This window comes from Peromyscus maniculatus, chromosome 4 (assembly GCF_049852395.1).
Source record: "Peromyscus maniculatus bairdii isolate BWxNUB_F1_BW_parent chromosome 4, HU_Pman_BW_mat_3.1, whole genome shotgun sequence".
NCBI classification, from domain to species: Eukaryota; Metazoa; Chordata; class Mammalia; order Rodentia; family Cricetidae; genus Peromyscus; species Peromyscus maniculatus.
The window spans coordinates 103,809,334-103,829,481 of record NC_134855.1 but is presented as its reverse complement, the minus strand read 5'-3'; the positions used below and the strand labels follow the sequence as shown (position 1 = coordinate 103,829,481).

Sequence of the window (20,148 nt, the reverse complement as noted above, 5' to 3'; positions counted from 1 at the left end):
TGCCCGTCTTTGTCATTACTGCTCAGCAAGCTCACCTCATCCTTCCCTCTGCATTTTAAAATTCTGATCTCCCCCCACCCCCATCTTTTGCTCGCTCTCTCTCTCTCTCTCTCTCTCTCTCTCTCTCTCTCTCTCTCTCTCTCTCTCTCTTTCACACACACACACACACACACACACACACACACACACACACACACTTTTTCTATCATACCCATACTTTTCTGGTTTTTAGGGATCTCCTTAATTATTCTTATATTAGTTTTGCAATTTGTCTTTTTTTTCAGCCTTTTTGAAAAAAATCTGTTTTCTATTATAATCGGTATTCTTCTTAGAACAACTTCATATTATAGAAGGCAAACAATTCTCAAATAATAACCCATAAATGATGCAACTTCTGGTAATTTAGACCTTTATCCAAAAATTTTAAAGAGTTGTTTGTATAGTCTAATTTGACAAATTATTTGTTTGTTTCATAGTAATGGAAAAGCTTATGGAAGGAAGGTTGGTATGGGTCATCATTTGGGGCAAATTAACACTTGAAAACCTATTTTCACAATGAGAGAGCTTGGAAATTAAACATGGGAAATGATCCACTCTAAGCAACAGTTTGTTTCTGAAAAAGCTAAACTGAATAACACATGCAAAGCACTATGGGAATGAGATAGCAAAGTGAATGTACTAAAAAAGAAGTCAAAAAAATCAAGATTACTAAGGAGGAATAAGTGGGCAGTGAGAGAAGTCACTGAAACCTCCTGACAAAGCACTGAGATGCATGAATTCCTTTCATAAGGAGTGGGTAGAAGTCATAAGGAATGGTTTAGCTGTGAAAAAACTTCAGGATTATATAAACCATAGCCAGACATTTCCAAGTTTGAATAATTGTTCTTAATTATGAGATGCAAACAAATTATTTAGCTTCTTTGTATCTGCCATATGTAAAAGGAATAATAAACTACTAACTTACTGTTGAAGAAATCTATAAAGTAGGGGACTTTAGGTACAAAAACAAATCCCAAAGTGAAGCACAAGTATGATAAAAGGTAGGCCATTCTAAGGTAGCATTCTAGGTGCAACTGAACAAGGACCTCCTGGGAACAGGTGAGCGTGGAAGAAGATTCAAACAAGGGAAGGGGGAGAGCCTGCATAAACCTAATACATTAAGATGGATGGACATGTTAAGAAACAGGAGACTAACCTGTGTCTTGTTTGTGCACCCTGTTTATAGAGCATTTAATGCATGCTGGGCAATTTTTGTTTGTTTGTTTTTCCGAGACAGGGTTTCTCTGTGTATTTTGAGTGCCTGTCCTGGATCTTGCTCTGTAGATCAGGCTGGCCTCAAACTCAAAGAGATCCGCCTGGCTCTGCTGAGATTAAAGGTTCGTGCCACCATCGCCTGGCTATACAGGGCAATTTTTAAAGCATAATATGCTCCTATTTTAATCTTCATTCAGGAAATTACATAGATAGATAGATAGATAGATAGATAGATAGATAGATAGATAGATAGATAGGAAGGAAGGAAGGAAGGAAGGAAGGAAGGAAGGAAGGAAGGAAGGAAGGAAGGAAGGAAGGAAGGAAGGCAGAAAGAAAGAAAGAAAGAAAGAAAGAAAGAAAGAAAGAAAGAAGGAAGGAAGGAAGGAAGGAAGGAAGGAAGGAAGGAAGGAAGGAAGGAAGGAAGAAAGAAAGAAAGAAAGAAAGAAAGAAAGAAAGAAAGAAAGAAAGAAAGAAAGAAAGAAAGAAAGAAAGAAAGAAAGAAAGAAAGAAGCAGTATGGCTACCCCTTTATCTTCATTTTCTACAGGAGGAATCAAAGCTGAAGAGAATTCAGAAAATGAATTTTGAAATAAACTGAGATATTTGCAGAAGGAAGCTAGTCTGGAATCTGAGCTCCAAGCCACAGTTGCCTCCAATTCAGATTCATTTTGATGACGGAGGTGATGTGTGACTGTAATGGACCCGCCCCCTCAAGAGCAAAGCGTGCTAGCTCCAATGACCTTAAACATATGCCAGGCCACACACAGAGAACTCAGTGGAGAAACAACCCCTCTAGCTGTGGGGAGAAGCTCACTTAGAGAAAGACTACCCATCTCAAGAGAAACTTGTGCCAATAATTTACAATAACAAACATAATCTTTAGTTAATTCAGGTGAGGACAAAAGAGAAGAGCATGATAAAGAAAACAAAGCTGACCTTTGTGATCTCCTTTGATGTACAATATAAAGCGTTTCAATTTTTGCCAGAATTTCTGCATTTGTTTATTGAACTAATCTTCACTGAACATTTTCTAATATATATGAGACTGTGAACTTTAGTGATAGATGCCACCCCACCTTCCCACCCAACTCTCTATTCCCAGAAGGAATAGAGTACTTGCTTACATAGAATTTATTTGAAATTATGTTACAACGTTTTTAAAAAGCTCATACTAATAAAGAAATCATGTGAAAACTAGCTCTTAGGAATCAATAACATTATGACAGTATGAATAACTTAGCAGAGTGATTAGGTAATAGAATTGTTACAGCTAGACAACTGATCGATGGTTCGGGATGTCACCATATTCACAAGTTGAGCAAAAATACTGAGAAGCAGAAGATAAAGAAAAACATGTAACAAATGCATTCACATAGAAGTTCTGTCTCCGGGAATGTATCATCACTCCAGGAGGAAAAGAAGATGGAAAGGGAAGGAAATGAGACTTTCCAAAATTGAATAAAACTGAAATAGTTAGATTGGCATGACTTGCAAAGGGCCAAGCTGAATCAATAAAGACCTCCATGTCAGCAAAACATCTGCTCTCATACAATAAAGAGAAAAGGCTGAACATCTCAAAAGTTAAACTTATTACAAATTATTTCTGAAGGAATTCTAGTCATACATGATATTATGCCTTCAGAAAGCAATGCAGTGATTGTTGTTTTGTTTTGTTTTTAAGGAGAGCCCAAATATTAGCAAAAATAGACATCAAACCCATTCAGATGAAGCTGAAATATCTTAAGCAAATAAGAACTTCAAAGGCTTACCGACTATAGACATTCCCTGAAATAATTACTTCAGCAGAATGAAAAATATTTCCAAGGGCTGGGGCGATAAGGGCTCAGCAGTTAAGAGCAATGGCTGCTCTTCCAGAGGACCCAGGTTCAATTCCCAACATCTACACAGTGGCTTACAGCTGTCTGTAACTGCAGTTCCAGGGTACCCCATGCCCTCTTCTGTCCTTGCAAGGCACTGCTAAATAAAATGAACTATAGCCGGCTACAGACAGCATGGGACCATCTGTTCATAACACCCAAAAAGGCAAAGCCTACATGGAGAGAAAGCAGATCACCAAGGTGAGGTCCTGTGCAGCAGCAGGTGTCTGCAGCTGTACTGTGGTGGTGTCTATATACTGAATGCCTTTGTCTGTGGACATGACTTGACAAACAGTTTCATCATCACACTACAGCTTTCTAGTAACCTACTTGGGCAGCTTGGATAGGCTCCCCTTTTCTAAATAAAGAACCAAGAGGCAAGGAGGTTGTCCATTTTTCAATTATAGGCAATGGGGTTAGGCCTTGGGGAATGAGACTACTAATACAGAACATTTCAAAAGTTTTGAGTGCTCCATCCCTTACTTTGAGTCTGGATTTCTTTGTATTTGACTTTCACATTGAAAGGGTGTCTTTGTAGAACATGTGTTTCTAGAATGACAGTGAATTTTGTCTTTGTTTTTGTGTTGATGCTTACAGGCACTTTCCATGACCTCTGTTGAAGACTTCCTCCATTCTTCACGTTAGTGTTCTGTCTTTTCCTTATGTTGTTGGGGGATTCCCCCCTTCATCTTTAATTTCTAGCTATTTGAGTGTGAGACAGCATGGCTGGTTATCTTTATATTTATCTGCCTTGGAATTTGTTACACTTCTTAAGTCTGAGAGTGAACATCTTCCACCAGTCCTGGGAACTATGCTGTCATTATCCCTTGGGATATTTTTGCACCCTAACCACCCCTCATTTCCTTCAGGATTCCAGTACTGTCCCAAGCTCTGTACTGTTTTGGTTCTCTACAGGTATTTTCTACGTACATCCTTGAAGTTTGGTGACCCTACCTTCTTCTGCTGTCAAACACACTGGAAGAATTTTTTAATTTCAGATATTGTATTTATCAATTCTGAAAGATATACTTTACTTTTTTATAAATTATGTTAATGAAATTTTCTATTTTCCTTCAATTTGTCTATTTAGCCTACTGATGTATTAAACAAATTTATAGTATCTTAAAGCACCCTGACAGCAAAACCAAAGACATCAAGTTGGATGATGCATGCATCATCTATGTGTTGTTACTCTCGTGGCCTTTGCTTGCCCAGTAATCTTATTATACACTAAACTTCATATAAAAAAACTATTGAACATGTAGATGAGTGTGGTGGTTTGAATGAGAATGACCCCCAAAGGCTCATATGTTTAAATGCTTGGTCCTCTGTTAGTGGAACTGTTTGAAAAGATAAGAAGATATGACCTTGTTGGAGTAGGTGTGTCCCTGGGGTTGGTCTTTGAGATTTCAAAAGCACAAACTAGGCCCAGTATCTCTCTCTGCTTGCTGCCTGTGAATGAGGATGTCAAGCTCTCAGCTATTGCTCCCAGTGCCATGCCTGCCTGCTTACAGCCATGATATTCATGGACTAACCCTCTAAAACTGTGAATTGTTTTGATCATGGTGTTTTTTCACACTAATAGAAAAGTAACTAAGACAAGGAATTTCCAGCAGAAATGTTTATCTTTTCCCGTTAGAGATGAGAGACTAAAACACCATGTCTTTCTGAGTCATCAGTAAGATGGATCAGACTTGAACTGAAGTATTAGGAAGTTAATCCCACTGCTGGTTCCTCTCTCTTTGGTCCATAGACTTCCTTGGATTCTAATAAAGAAGCTGTGGGTTCTCAGCCTTGAAGTCACAGGTACTGTCAGTTCTAGTCTTCGGGTGCATTGTACCTAACTTTTTAACTGCCGGTACCACACATCTTCAAAATCCTGTTTATGTCTTGAGGGGGGAAAAATCTGGGTATTTGAGGGACTTTGTTTTGATTGATGTAAGAGATCTCACATAGCCTTCATATGATTCTAGCCCAGCACCATCCCAGCCTTGCATATGATCACAGACACTAGTAAATACAACTTGGTAAAAATTAGCTGCCATTGTGTGCAATCAATATGGGTCACAACCATATACATATTTCTAATCAGGAACTGAGACACCACTCAGTAGCAAAATTACAGTTATGAAGTAGCAGTGAAAATAATTTTATGGTTGGGGGTCACCACAACATGAGAAACTTTATTAAAGGGTCTCAGCATTAGGAAGGCTGAGAACCACTGATCTAGAGAATTATCAACCTACATAACCATCAAAGGTCACAGGGCTGGCCTGAAGCTAAGAAAGGGTCAAAGCATGCCTAAAACTCTGCAGTAGGGGTTTGGATGCCCTCCTGCCCCGCCCCCCGCAAGCCTCCTGGAGTGAGGCACCAACAGACCCCAGCAGAGAGACATCCCCAGGGGCAGACTTGCCCGGGTGCATGTAGCAACTGATAAGCTCATGCATCTCCAATGCTTACTAGGACTGGTTGCTGTGGTCTGACTGCTGAAGCATCTGTGCTGGACTTCCTCCCTTTTCTATATGACCTTATAAGGTTCCTTCCTCTGGCCCCTGCTGCTGCCAAGCATACAAATGAAGCACCCCATACGTTCTTACCCCAGCTAATGACATAGCACCATTCAGATCCATTCTTTCTGGGGTATAGTAAATGAGCTGTCCTCTGACTCTGACAGTCTCCCGGGTGTTCTTTCCTGTTGTACTCAGCACTGCTCAGGATCCTCCTTCACCTCAGCAGTGCCCAGCTCCCCACCCCACTCCCGTCAGGCTAGTGAGCAATAGTCCGACCATGCTAGACAAAGAGGGACTCAAGTCCAGCGTAAGGCCCTGATAGTTCATCCTTTCTGTGCCACAACACTGCATGCACAAGCCTGTGTAGTATGATCCTAATTAATCCTAATAATAAAAACCCAGAATCAGATACTGGGGTAAATGCTGAAAGATCAGACAAGTAAAGGAGCAACCAAAGTTACCTCTTACTTCCATGACTCCTCAGACTGAATAGGGGCTGAGCTCCTGTCTCCACCCACCTTATATTCTTCTCTCCACCCAGCCATATCACTTCCTGTCTCCTGTCTACACAGACCTCCAGACCTCTATGGTTAACTATGTCTATCTCCACCTTCTGATCTTCAGGAAAGCTTTATTTGTTAGAGCACAAACAAAATATCACTACATTTCCCCCTTTTTGTCTAAAATAAAAAAGGTTATAACTAATAAAAGAAAAACTATATACAATCAGTATAATAACTATATACAATATATACAGGCAATAAATACATCAACAATGTCTAGTTCATAAACATTTGACAAATTCAGAGAAAATAGTCCATTATCTGTCCTATCTTGGTGAGTCCAAAAGGTTGTACCTATTTCACTTTCTATCTAATTCACATTACCAAAACTATCTTTTAATGTCTCTCAACCCTATACACTTTAAAAATCTTTAGTGAGTTTCTTATCTGGATTCATTAACAAGGAAAACTATAACTATAAAGTTTTCAACTCTATCAGAGACCTGAGAAGGAAATAATATTACCTGAGTAAGCAGGAAGTACAAGCAAGCATCTTCAAAAAAATGTGAGAAATGACAAAAACAGCTGGCTGCCTGGACAGTCCCAAGGTTCCTCTGCAATGTTGGGGCATCCATCTTCAGTCTACAGGCCTAGCATATCTTACAGACTTTTCTGTGAAGCAGGATATTCAGAAGTGCTGTCCTACCTTGTCTTGGTAAAGTTTGGCAGTCACTTTCTTTTGTGTCCTGCTTGTCTAATTTGGACAACATTTCTTCAGTGCACATCATCTTTTCTAAAGTAGATTGGTGCTGCCAGGAGCAGACATGTCTCATTGTCATAAAAAAAACCTATGTTATTAAAATATCTTAAATGCCATATTATTTAGATCTCTGAAGTGTTTGAAGATGACCTGTCTATCTAAAATATATCTCTGTTTGACCTTGAGAACATACCTAATATGACTACAAGTCTGATTGTAATAACTATCCACTAACTTGCATTTCTTTATATCCTCATTAATTGATAATAATAACTTTCAAGAACTAGAAATTTGCATTACATCATTAAATGAGTTGTATAGGTACACTACCTTGAACAAGAATAGAAATTATATACAGTATGTTCTAACAAAAATAATCTCAAATTTGTATCAATATACAAAGATCCATATCAATGTAAAATATTTAAAACTAGTAGTTGCTTTTTTGGTTTAAAGGTAGATTCAGTAATCTACCTTTTTATCCTATCTTTTCTCTAACATATATACAGTATAACAAAAATAACCTCAAATTTGAATCAATATATAAAAATCCAAACCGATGTAAAATATTTAAAACCAGTAGTTGCTTTTTAAAAGTAGATTCAAAAAATAGATTTATCCTACCATATCTAGTCCCCCTTTTTTTTCGTTTCAGAGTAGATTCAATAATCTATCTTTTTATCCTATCATTACTTTATCCTATTTTTTTCTTTTCTTTCTTTTCAAAACAATAACCCTGAATCTAATCTCTTTTGTTCAGCTTTTTTTCTAAACCATTACCAATAACAACCTGTAACTAACCATTCTAGACAATGACAAATATCCATAACCCATTGAAAGACCAAAAACCAACTACCCCACCTCTTGGGAATGTGGGTGTCATGTTCTTAAAATTACTTCCTGCAATCTGGAAATGAAGGCATCTTTAGGGGATCCTAAAAAGAAAAGTTGGGATTGATTGCCAAGTCATGGGAGAGGTAGCTGTATCATTTGCTATCCAGTCTCTGAATAATGGGAAAATGCGGGCTTGTCCAAAATCCTGGCTAGAGTAGTCTGTGAGGCTGGATCATCTCAGCTAGCCACCTCAAAATGGTCCTGAGAAGTTTGTAGTCCAAAACACACCTTTAGGTGGTATTTTTCAGCTTACTGGTGTTATCATAGTCCTGGTGGAATCATTGTTGTGGGGCCCCATCCTCCTCTTGGAGACTTCAATGGTCACTGTTAGTTATGGTCATGGTTCCTGGCAAAAAACTTGAACATTTTAAATGTCATATGCAGCAGATCAGTATTTGTTATGTACATCCAGAGTACAAAAACTTAATTCTTAGTTACCTAATAGAGACTCAAATCTGAAATCATGTACGAGAAGCTAGATGAAGCCTTTTTCTAGAATTAGTTAGCACTCCATATGACTAATAATATCAGGACAAAAAGTTTAAAATATATATTAATCTTACAAATTTTGAGATAATATTTATAATTTAAGAAAAGCTTTGAAGAGTCAAAATAAAACCAGAGGATAATGAGATTAGTAGCAGTAGAATAGTCCCTAACTTTGATTTTTCTTCCAGTTTTTGGTTTTTCACCCTATCAGGTGGCTCATCTGGCATGAGACAGAGATTTTGGATTCTCCTTTAATAAGCATGCTTTGATTTAGAGAAGTTGAGAGACACACTCCAGCTCCAAAGTCAGCTTTAATTTTTAATTGAACTGGGACTACAAAAAGACCATTTATATTATGTGTCTGTAGAGAACAGCAGAAACAAACATTTGGGAAGATTCGTGAAATTTTATTCTGTTGGAAATGTGATATATCAATAGGCCAATTTATTATTTTTCTTGGGATATTTTCTCTTGATGATTCATCCTTTTTCTTCAGATGTCTCATTTGTCTGATGGTCTTCAGATTCCTTTGCTGGTTGCCTTCATTCTCCTAGAAAGACAAAAACAAAACCCTGCCCCAATCCTAACTTTGGAGAGGTTCCCTTTCAGCAAGTTATATCCAATCAAATGAAAAGCATTTGCTATTCTTAAAGTTAGTTTATATTGAGCTGTCGTGTTGTTTGATGAACTATCATCTTTTCTAATTAAGAGGTCTCTCTTGTTCAAATCGAGCCCTTATCAATTTTGATGGTATCCGTAGCTTTTCTTCTCCTGAGGAAACAAAAGCAAAGCCTCTTCCTCAATGTAACACATATCCTGGTTTCCATTCTGAGGTCAACACATCTTTAAAGTATACAGGATGATTTAATTCAGCAATCTTTTCTATTATTCAATGTCTCTCTGCAGCTGTCGTTCCTTTCTCATTAGCATTTAGAAAATTTAAAGTTAATCAAGCATTGTGTAATCTATTTCTAGGGTCTTTATTACTCCTTTCTGTTTATTTAGCATATCTAAATATAGAGTTCAATTTGATCTTTCTATAACTGCTTGCCCTGTAGGATTGTGTGGTATACCTGTAATATGCTTTATATTGTAATAAGTAAAAAAAAAAAAAAAAAAAAAAAAAAACTGCTTCATTTTTACTAGAGACATATGCGAGAGCATTGTCAGTCTTAATTTGTACAGGTATACTCATGATAGCCATGACTTTTAACAAATGTATGATTACAGAATTAGTCTTTTCAGAACTCAAAGCAGTTGCCCATTGAGATCCTGAATAGGTATCTATGGTATGGTGTACATATTTTAATTTTCCAAATTCTACAAAATGAAACATATCCATCTGCCAAATTTCATTCCTTCAAGTATCCTTTGGGTTACTTCCTGCAGGTAGTGGAGTTTAATTATACAAGGAACAAGTAGGACATTTTCTTATAATTTCCTTCGCTTGTTGCCAAGTGATGGAAAATCCTTTTTCAAACCCTTGCTATTGACATGATTTTTTTAATGTAATTCTGAGGCTTCCAGCACATTTTCTATCAATAGTTGATCAATTTCATCATTACCTTGTCTAGAAGGCCTGGCAGACCCATATGAGGTCTGATGTGTGTTATATATAAGGGAATTCCTATTCCTGATTATTTCTTGTAATTGTATAAATGATGAAGTTAATTCTGACTTGTCAGGAATAAATTCAGCAGTTTCAGTGTGTGAAACAACTCTTTCTGAATACTGAGAATCAGTAACTATGTTAAGAGGTTCTGTAAAATCCATTAATACCATCAGAATAACATATAATTCTGACTTTTGGACAGAATCGTAAGGGCTTTGAGCTACTTTACTTAAATTTCCTGATTTATAGCCTGCCTTTCCTGATTTGTTAGCATCAGTATAAAGTGTAGGGGCTCCAGAACTTGGTGTTCCCTGTACAATATGAGAAAGAATCTAGTTAATTCTCTTTATAAATTTAATTCTCTTGCTTTTGGGATATTGTCTCTCCCAAAAATTACTGCAAGCTCTTTGCCAATGTTCATTTTCTGCTCATAATGAGTCAAAATCAGCATTAGTAAAGGTTGCTACAATTTCTGCTGGGTCTTTTCCTGCTAATTGAAGAAGTCTCTATTTTCCTTTTAGAATCAACTTAGAGAGCTTTTTCACATAAGTTTTTAATTTTTTTACTGTTTATGTAATTAAAAAGATCCTTTCTAAGACAGTATCTTCCCTCTGCATTAATATTCCTATAGGAGAATGTGTAGAAAGTAAAATAACCAGAATGCAATCAAGCTCTGGATCCAAACAATCTACATGTGCATCCTGTAATTTATTTTCCACCAAAGCCAATTCTCTCTCAGCTTCAACTGATAATTCTTTTGGACTATTTAAGTCCTTGTCACCTTTTAAGGTTTGGAACAAATTACTCAGTTCTGGATTTGTTACTACAATGGTGAGCTGTAGATGAGCAATGTCTCAATTTCTGAAAGTCGTTAAAAGTCTTCAATTAATCTCTCCTAATTTGCACTTTTAAGGGGTTGAATTTTTATAGACCTATTTTATATCCTAAGTAATTAATAGAATCTCCTCTTTGTATTTTTTAGGAGCAATTTGCAATCCCCAACAAGGCAAAATTTTCTTTACTTATTCAAACATTCTTTCTAAAGTATCTACATTTGAGTCAGCTAGTAAAATATTGTCCATATAATGGTAAACTATAAATTGAAGAAACTGCTTATGTATCATTTCCAATGGCTGTTGTACAAAATATTGGCACAGGGTGGGCTATTTAACATTCCCTGTGGGAGAACCTTCTATTGACATCTTTTAACAGGCTGAGAATTATAAGTTGGCACTGTGAAGGCAAATTTTTCTCTGTATTTTTCTTGTAAAGGTATAGGGAAGAAATAATTCTTTAAATCAATAACTATAAGAGGCCATTCTTTAGGTAACAGAGAAAGCAAAGGAATTCCAGGCTGTAGAGAGCCCATTGGCTGAATCACCTTATTGAGAGCTCTTAGATCTGTTGCCATTCTCCGTTTTCTAGATTTCTTTTTAATAACAAATATAGGAGAATTCCAAGGACTGGTTGACTCTTCAATATGCTGATAATTTAGCTGTTCCTGTATAAGCTGTTCTAAGGCCTGCAGTTTCTCTGATGTTAAAGGCCATTGCTCAACCCATACAATTTGTCCATTAACCATTTTAAAGGTAGAGCTGTTGGTGCCTTTGAAAGATCAGCAGCTGTTGTGCCCTGTTCTTGTACAACGTGAATGGTTAGTGACTGTTCTTTATAATACCTTCTAATATTTCCCCAGAAACATATGTTATTTTATGATTTGTTTCTGAGATTGGAGGAATGTTAATCTGAGTATTCCATTGCTATAAAAAAATCATGTCCCCATAAATTCATTGCTATGTTAGCTAGATATGGCTTGAATTTTTCTCTCTGTCCTTCTGGCCCTATACATTTGACCCATCTTATGCTCTTTTTTACCTGAGATAAAATTATAATCCCTAGCTGGGCGGTGGTGGCACATGTCTTTAATCCCAGCACTCAGGAGGCAGAGGCAGGTGCATCTCTGTGAGTTAGAGGCCAGCCTGGTCTCCAAAGCGAGTTCCAGGAAAGGCACAAAGCTACACAGAGAAACCCCGTCTCGAAAAACCAAAAAAAAAAATCCAATCTCTAAAAGCTTAACCTTTACCTCTTGAAGAAGCCAATTTGGATGCCAAGATTTTGGTGCAATTATTGTTACATCCACACCTATGTCTATAAGACCTTCAATGACAATGTCATTTATTTGTATTTTTAATTTTGGTCTTTGTTCATTTATAGGAATTTGCCAAAGTATTTACTTTGTGGTTTCTCCTGATTTTTTTTTCCTCTCTCTTCTATCGCAGTTATCCAGAGTAGTGTGGTTGTTTTTTTGTTTTTTTTTTTTTTTACAATAGGCGTTAGGTTCTTTAAAGGCTCTGGGAGGGAGTTTCCTCCATTATGACAGGAAATGACTGAACCAGATTTGGCAAGGGGGCCTACAAGTCCTTTTAATTCTTATACAGCCTTGGGGGTATCTGTCATTTTGCAGTTCCTATAAGGTTACTGGATAAATTAAAATTGGTTTTTGAAAACCTTAGGCTGTTCCTCTCTAACCTTATAATGCAACGCTGAGATTGGTTCTCCTTTAAATTCCTCTGTCTGGGTCTAAATATCTCTATGATCTGTTTTAATAAGTTTTTCTAAAACTTGTATCTTAGCACTCATATCAACCAACATTTTTAGTGATAAAGCAAAAATGATAAAACCAATAATATTTGTAATTGACATTACATAAGTTCCATATAAATTAATTACCCTCTCATTTAATTGTTCCATTTTCAAACTGTCCAGCATATTATCATATAGAGACCTGACTCCCTCCATTATAATAGTGTTTCCATTTTTTTTGTGTGTGTGGGAAAAAACTCTCTCTTTTAACTAATTCCTCCCTTTAAGAATTCCCAATTGTCTCATCAAATCTGCTTACAATGACAAGTCAGATGATGGTGAAATGTGAGGCTGACTGCTGCAGTGTAGAACAGTAGAAACCCGAGTGGTTTTTAAGGCAGCTACCTAGTGTGGCTGCAGCCCAAGGAGGGGGTCCAGAGAAAACCCAAAACCCACTGGGAGAAGAAACCTACTGCCTGAAAATCGCACAAAGCGGGTCATGGGGAAGAAACACATTTGGCTGGAACTGTCTAAAAGCAGAGCTGGCTGGTGGTGAGGGGCTAACTCCAGCAGCATATTGAGCCCATGCACCTGTGGAGTTTGTTGCAGAGAGTCTGCAACAGAAAAAAAAAATCCCAAACTCGCTCAGAGGCTTAGGGAAAAAAAAAGAGAGAAAACCTAGCAGGCAAGGTGGTGACTTCAGTGGGAGCCCCTGCGTGCAAAGACACAGGCAACTGGCTTTTTCATGAATTTGTGCCCCAAAGGTTGGGTGCCAGATGTAGAGTGATCATAATTAGTCTTAATAATAAAAACCTTGAGTCAGATATTGGGGTAAATGCTGAAAGATCAGAGAAGTAAAGGATCAGCCAAAGTCACTTCTTACCTCCACGACTCCTCAAACAGAAAAGGGACCCTAGCTCCTGTCTCCACCCACCTTATATTCCTCTCTCCACCCAGCCATATCACTTTCTGACTCCTGTCTATACAGACCTACAGACCTCTATAGTTAACTAATGTCTAGCGCCACCCTCTAATCTTCAGGCAAGCTTTATTTGTTAGAGCACAAACAAAATATCACCACAAGCCTGATCCTTGGCAGTGCTCAGAGTCAGCAGGTACTTTGAAGAGATGGAAAAATTGGAGACCATCAGTTCATTTACAGGTCTTGCCCTTCCAGTGTGTTAAATTCTGTCCCCATTGCTTTCAATGTCTTTCAAAACAGTTTCTGTAACAGATTCAGTTTACCAATGGAGATGCTGGTGTGGAGGCACTCACTGCCTGTGGAAAGCCTTAAGTAGATCCACGAAAGACTGATTTTAATATGTTTACAAAAAGAAATTTAAAGCAAAGTGTCTGGAAAAGTTAAAAATATAGCAATGAGAAAGTAAGATCATGTGACTGCTGAAAGAACAAGAATGGAAGGAAAAGGGTAGCATTCAAGGGTGGTGAGATGACAATGTGAGCTCATGGTACCAAAGCATGGCATGGAAACACATGGAGCAAGCACTTTAGACTCTAGAATCAGGCATCTTAGACTCTAGAATCAGGCATTTTTAGACTCTAGAAGCAGGCATTTTAGATTTGGCTCTAGAATCAAGCATTTTAAACTCTAGAAGAAACTGAGAAATGTTGGGAGCACCAATCCCTAAACTAGGGTCCCAGACTGAGGGAGAAAGGGAGCTGGGTACAGGCATTATCTCTTTCTGCAACTTGACCAGAGGTATCTTGCTCCCAGGACCACAGTTACAGCCACTTATGCTGATGGCTTCTCTGCCATGGTGGACTGTTCCTTAAAACTTGAAACAAAATGAACTCTTCTTTCTTTGAATTGCCTGTCAGAGCAGTGAGAAAGCCTTCTCCAAGTCTCTGTTCTTGGGTTTGAAGATAATTTTGCTTTCCATTTCAATAAGAAAGGTGGAGCAAATCTCCATGACATCTGCCCAGTCCTCACTGATTACCACACTCTCTGAATCTCCATATCTGCCCGCTCCCCATTGGCTACCATACCCTCAGCTCTCTCTTCTGTACTAAGATCGGTCAGTTTTGTCCTGTATTTCACAAATGTAATTTCATTTACTTCTCCTGGGAATCTTGGGAGATCAATGCCAATGTTTTAATTTCATACTGAAAGCCAATTTCCAGTCACATTATTGGAAACAATGATTCAGCTCTGCACACTGCCCTCTTTCTGCCCAAACAGTGGCTCCACATTCCACAGCATCACCAACACCTGTGATGTTATAAGGCACAGACCCATTGTTTTTAGCGTGGAGGAATGTGTTTTCAAGATTCCCTGGTGTTTCTTATGCCATTTGATGTTTAAAGGACAGCCCTGTGTGCCATTATGTTCTTTCCCATGCGCTTTCCACTATAAAACAGTGGCACCAATTATTTTTAAGTAAAATTGGTGCTTAGATCATGTAGTAGGACTTAGTCTTTGTTCCCGAGGAAGTATCATTAGGAAGGACGAGCCTTCCCAAGGCACCAACTAATTCGAACCCTCCATAAATCCTCTCGGTGTCTTGTGGCCTTGAAAATGGAGCTTCTGGTGGTACCCCTTCCCTGGCGTGATTGATTTCATTAAGTTTGGCTTCTGTGAGTCTCTGCATTCAGGGAAGCAGCTTAGTGGTAGCCAGATCAAAAGAATTTAGGATTACCAGCCTTATAAGAGCCCATTCTTATTCTAATCATTCATTTTAACTGTTAATTTCTCATTCACTGAGAAAGAGCTTGGTTTAATTAAAAGCAGAAACATTTTTCAAATTTGATCTTGGAGCATGGGCTTATTTTAAGGCATATTGTTAGTGGTGAGTATTGAGAATCCACCCATGGAAAAGAGTTTGAGAGCCTATAATTTATTTTCTAAAATAATGGAATCAAATGCCTCTTCTTTGTTCGGTGCAGAGGTCTGACTTACAGTAAACTTTCTGATGGGAAGATGATGATGCAAGGCTAGAGGACCAGCACTGCGTCACTAAGACCTCTGCTAGCCTTGTTCCCATTAGAACACAATGGCTCCAGACAAAGAGGAAACGATAGGGGTGAACCACAGCACCCTCCATTTCACATTCACATGGAGAGGACGGCACAGTAAACTCCTGAGACAGTTTTCTCCCCGGGCTTGACCCTTCCACATACACTTTACAGAAAGAAAAAAAAAAAAGAGATTACTCACGTAAAGTGTACATCACACTAACTTCACCAAAGTGAATATCTAATCACTTTGATTTCGTAGTTTCAAGGTTTTGAATGAACTCAAAAAAACACTTCCTCTACAGTAGAAGTAGCTGTGCTCTGCGGTTCTTGCACTCATTTCTGCAGGGGGGATAAGGGGGCTGGTCCATTTCTGTTGCTGTTACAAAGGACTATTCTCGGCTGGCAGATATTTTAAATTCTTAGATGACAGTAAGTAAGAGCCATAACTGCTTTCAACTTTCCATAAGTCACCATGCTACCTTTTCCCTTTACAAACAGCCTCCGGGGAATGAAGTTCACGACACTTTGAAGTCATTAGACTCATTAACAGCTTATGGCTTCAGGGGTAAAACCGCATCACTCAACTCATTTGTTAAGCAACTATAGTATTTAAATAAACTCATAATTACCCACCAATTTTTTTTCAATCACCCTCAAGGATTTGGACTCAATGCATTATTTCCTGACACATTTCAAAAAATCGTCTTACACTAGCACAACCACTCACTTTAATGTTCTTTGCTCTTCTTTTTCTTCACATTCTTAAAGGCATTACCAAAGGAACCCTTTGCTACAGCCAGGGTGGTCTTCCATTCCTGGTTCAATGCCTGATCACCCTGCCTCACCCCTGTATAAACTCCACTGGCTTAATTGTTTCCATGTCTGAACCCCTCAAAGTCTAATCAAATTGTTAAGCAAAATTTCTCTAATTACTTCATCCCACAAATATCCCCTTTCTCTCTTGAAAGTTTCATGTCTGATACAACCACTCTGTTCTTTCATGTTGTGTTAATTTTGTGACAAGTGCTGGGTTTCCCACAAGGATGACCTGTATTAGTGCTATCAACCTATTCTTATAATAACTGACCACTAAAGCTTATATCCTTTTGTCCTGAGTGCACTGTGCCAGAAACAGATGAGCATGTTTTTCTATGTCTTTCTGAAATGTCAGAATTTATTGAATACATGCATATGTATGTTAGGTCTCAAACCCAGGAAACATAGCTAATGGAGGTGTCTAGTAATACATAGGGTCCCCCAGGATCCCTGAGTCCTCCTGGCTGACATGCCCCATCCAGAACCCTAGATTTCTCCAGCCCAGGGACTGCACTTTCCCTCCCCCCCCCCGCCCCCCGCAAAGGGTAGGGCCAGGTTCAAGCAGGAGCAGTCTGGGTTCAGATGGGCAGACTGCTGTTGAGCCAGTCACATCAACAGCAGAGACTGAGCCAAACTGAAGACCCAGAGGCAGTTGGGACCTCACTGCCTGTCAGTTCTTAATGCACATATGAGGTGTCTGTTAATAGGTCTGGGGGAGGGGCCTTGCCATTGCAGTGCTAAGTATTCACCATTCTGTGGGGTCCAGGTGAGAGAGCCCACATGCTCTGGCATGTCTGGTAAGTTCTTAGACCTGGTCTTCCTGATGTGATTTGAATATGCTCACATACCCCTATAGTCTCAATAGCTGATAAGCTTATAGGGCAGAACCCTTGCTACTACCAAGAATAAGTCATCTATCAGTTGTGCCACATGAGTGGTGCAGGACAGGGGGCATCGTTTACTCATCCACTCAAAAGCCCAGTCACCCTCCAACATCAAAATGGAGTTAAAAGCTGCTTATAAAATGGAGTATCACAGGGCAGGGCACAGTCTAAAAGACTACTGTTGTAGAATATTAGTTGAAGGTGTGTTATATTTGTTTATGCTGTGGAACATTTGTTTTAATGATGCAAAGATCTGTTGCATTCTTTTATGTTGCATTTGTTTAAGTCTGTAAAACTGTGTTACTTTGCCTGCCTAAAACACCTGATTGGTCTAGTAGAGAGCTGAATAGCCAATAGCAAGGCAGGAGAAAGGATTGGTGGGACTGATAGGCAGAGAGAATAAATGGGAGGAGAAATCTGGAAAGAGAAGATCAAGGAGTGAGAGAAGGAGAAGGACTCCAGGGTCAGCCACTAGCTAAAAGCAAGCCACGGAATAAGAAGTAGAGAAAGGTATACATAGAATAAAGATAAAAGCCCAGAGGCAAAAGGTAGATGGGATAATTTAAGTTAAGAAAAGCTGACTAGAAACAAGCCAAGCTAAGGCCAGGCATTCATAAGACTCCATGTGATTTATTTGGGAGCTGGGTGGCAAGCACCCAAAGAGCCAAAAGAGTAAAAAATAGCAACAACAGACCACTATTTCACACAATGTGGAGCATGTCAAAATAGAACACAGCCTGATTGCCACACGTTTACCTCTCATGAACTTTTTGGTCTTCACACGATATCCACAAAATAAATTTATAAGGAAATATATGAATAAAAAAGAAATGGAAAAATAGCAGATTTAGGCTCAAGAAGCTACACTTATGCTTTTCCCACTCAATGGAAATAGATCAATTTGATAGATCATGTTGTATCTCAGTTGACGCAATGCCTCCTCTCCAGTGAGTTCTTTGGCACGTTTGTCAAAATCAAATGACTGCAGATGTCTTGACATCATTCTGTTTGGGGGCCAGTACCATGCCAGCTTTGTTAGCATGGCTCTATGACATGACTTTAGATCAGTAATGGTGATGCCTCCAGTAGTAGCTTTTGCTCAGGAATGCTTTGGTTATCCATGGAGTTTTGTGTTTCCAATGTTTGAAGATCTTTCTTCTTCTGTTTCTGCAAAGAATGGCATTACAGTTATGTCCAAATGTCTTCATGTTCTTGAATTATTAAATTTAGTTGAACTGGCAATACTTGGGAATGTTAATGAAACATCACATAGACACAGCACTCCACAGTTAACCAAGTGTGTTGTGAGCACTTGAACCCTGTGGTCTCTCTGAAAAGTTATTCACAAGTATAGATACTATGCTAACACAGCACTCAGGAAGGAGCTGGGTTTTACTTCCAGCATTGTAAAGACCCTGGTGCTTCGGCCCACAATCTAAACCATAAATTCCATGCGGGAGAAGCAGAAAGATGCAGGTAGGAAGACAATGTAGCTCTATTGAATTCTAATATGGACACAAGCCAGTTGCTAATGAGACTCAGGTTGTGGGGGGCATATGTATTAGGATCTGGGACAAAGTAGAAATAATTTTTAATTAGATAATAAAAATAAGAATATATTCACAAGTAAGCAGACTTTCTTCAAAATACTTGTCATTATCCTATTTTGCTGAAATAAAACTGCACCTGTATTTTATTCTTTATTCTGCATGTCACATACATTTTGTTTAATGGCCACTTGAGTTTTCTTTCTTTCATTTTCCTGATAGCTAAATACTGGATAAAAGACTCTTCTCATGAGCTTTGCTTTAAAATAGAAGTATCCTAAAGTAGACATATGAATGGATATAAAGTAGATGTGTCCTAAAGAAGACATATAAATGGATATAAACCAGATGTATTCTAAAGAAGACATATGAATGGATATAAACTAGATGTATCCTAAAGAAGACATATGAATGGATATAAACTAGATGTATCCTAAAGAAGACATATGAATGGATATAAACTAGATGTATCCTAAAGAAGACATACGAATGGATATAAACTAGATGTATCCTAAAGGAGACATAGGAATAGTGACCCACTGTTTTTTCTGTTTCAACCATTTATTCGATTGCTGTGTTGATACAAATGAGCTGCTTGATCTTGCTTTAGTGTCCCAAGATCTATAAGTCATTTGCATTCCAAAAAGGTTATTAAAATAAAAACTGTGGAAGTGTCTGGAAAAACAATACTTTGTGTGCCCTTTTTAGGGCAATAACACAGAGAATAATCATATACATACAAGAAAAATTGCCTGTGCACATATAGTAAGGCTGGCATATTCTTTCACAGGTGGAATTTCCAAAAAAAATGCAAAAAAAATTGAAGACACAAACTGTATCAAATGCAGTTTTTGAAACTTTTCAATTAATCTCCACAAGTTTTCAGCGATCCAATAAATACATGAAAACCATAATTAAGACTTTTTTTCCTAAAATAAATCAATGGGCTAGAGAAAGGTGGGAAAGGGGGAGACTATCAAGACATATTTATTAATAATCCTATATATCAATCATATCTAAAGTTTTTAAATTTTGTAAGCTTTTTGCAACTTTTCTTTTTTTTTGTTTCTTGTTTCTTTGGGACAGGCTTTCTCTGTGTAGCAGCCCTGGCTGTCCTGGAACTCACTATGTAGACCAGGCTGGGCTCAAACTCAGAGATCTGCCTGCTTCTGCCTCCCAAGTACTGAGATTAAAGGCATGCACCACCGTGACCAGCTAACTATTTTTATTCTTTTAATTTCTTTACTCGTGTCTTCATTTATCTCTTATTAATATCCCTAGTTTAGGTTCTTTGCATGGTGTTGATATATTACTTTCTATTAACGGCAGTTCTCAAACCACGGTCTGCATGGCAAGCTCTCGTCGGAGGGTAGTGGGCTTAGAGCCACGCTTCCTTTGTTCTCAGTGCTCACTCTTTCAGTGAAAACCAGAAACTATGATCACA

General features: G+C 38.3%; 1 protein-coding gene across 1 annotated transcript in view; it reads left to right on the top strand.

Moving 5' to 3' along the window:
* Fam227b (family with sequence similarity 227 member B) overlaps positions 1 to 20,148 on the top strand; it is a 166,265-nt gene that overhangs the window by 127,610 nt on the left and 18,507 nt on the right. The window lies entirely within an intron of this gene.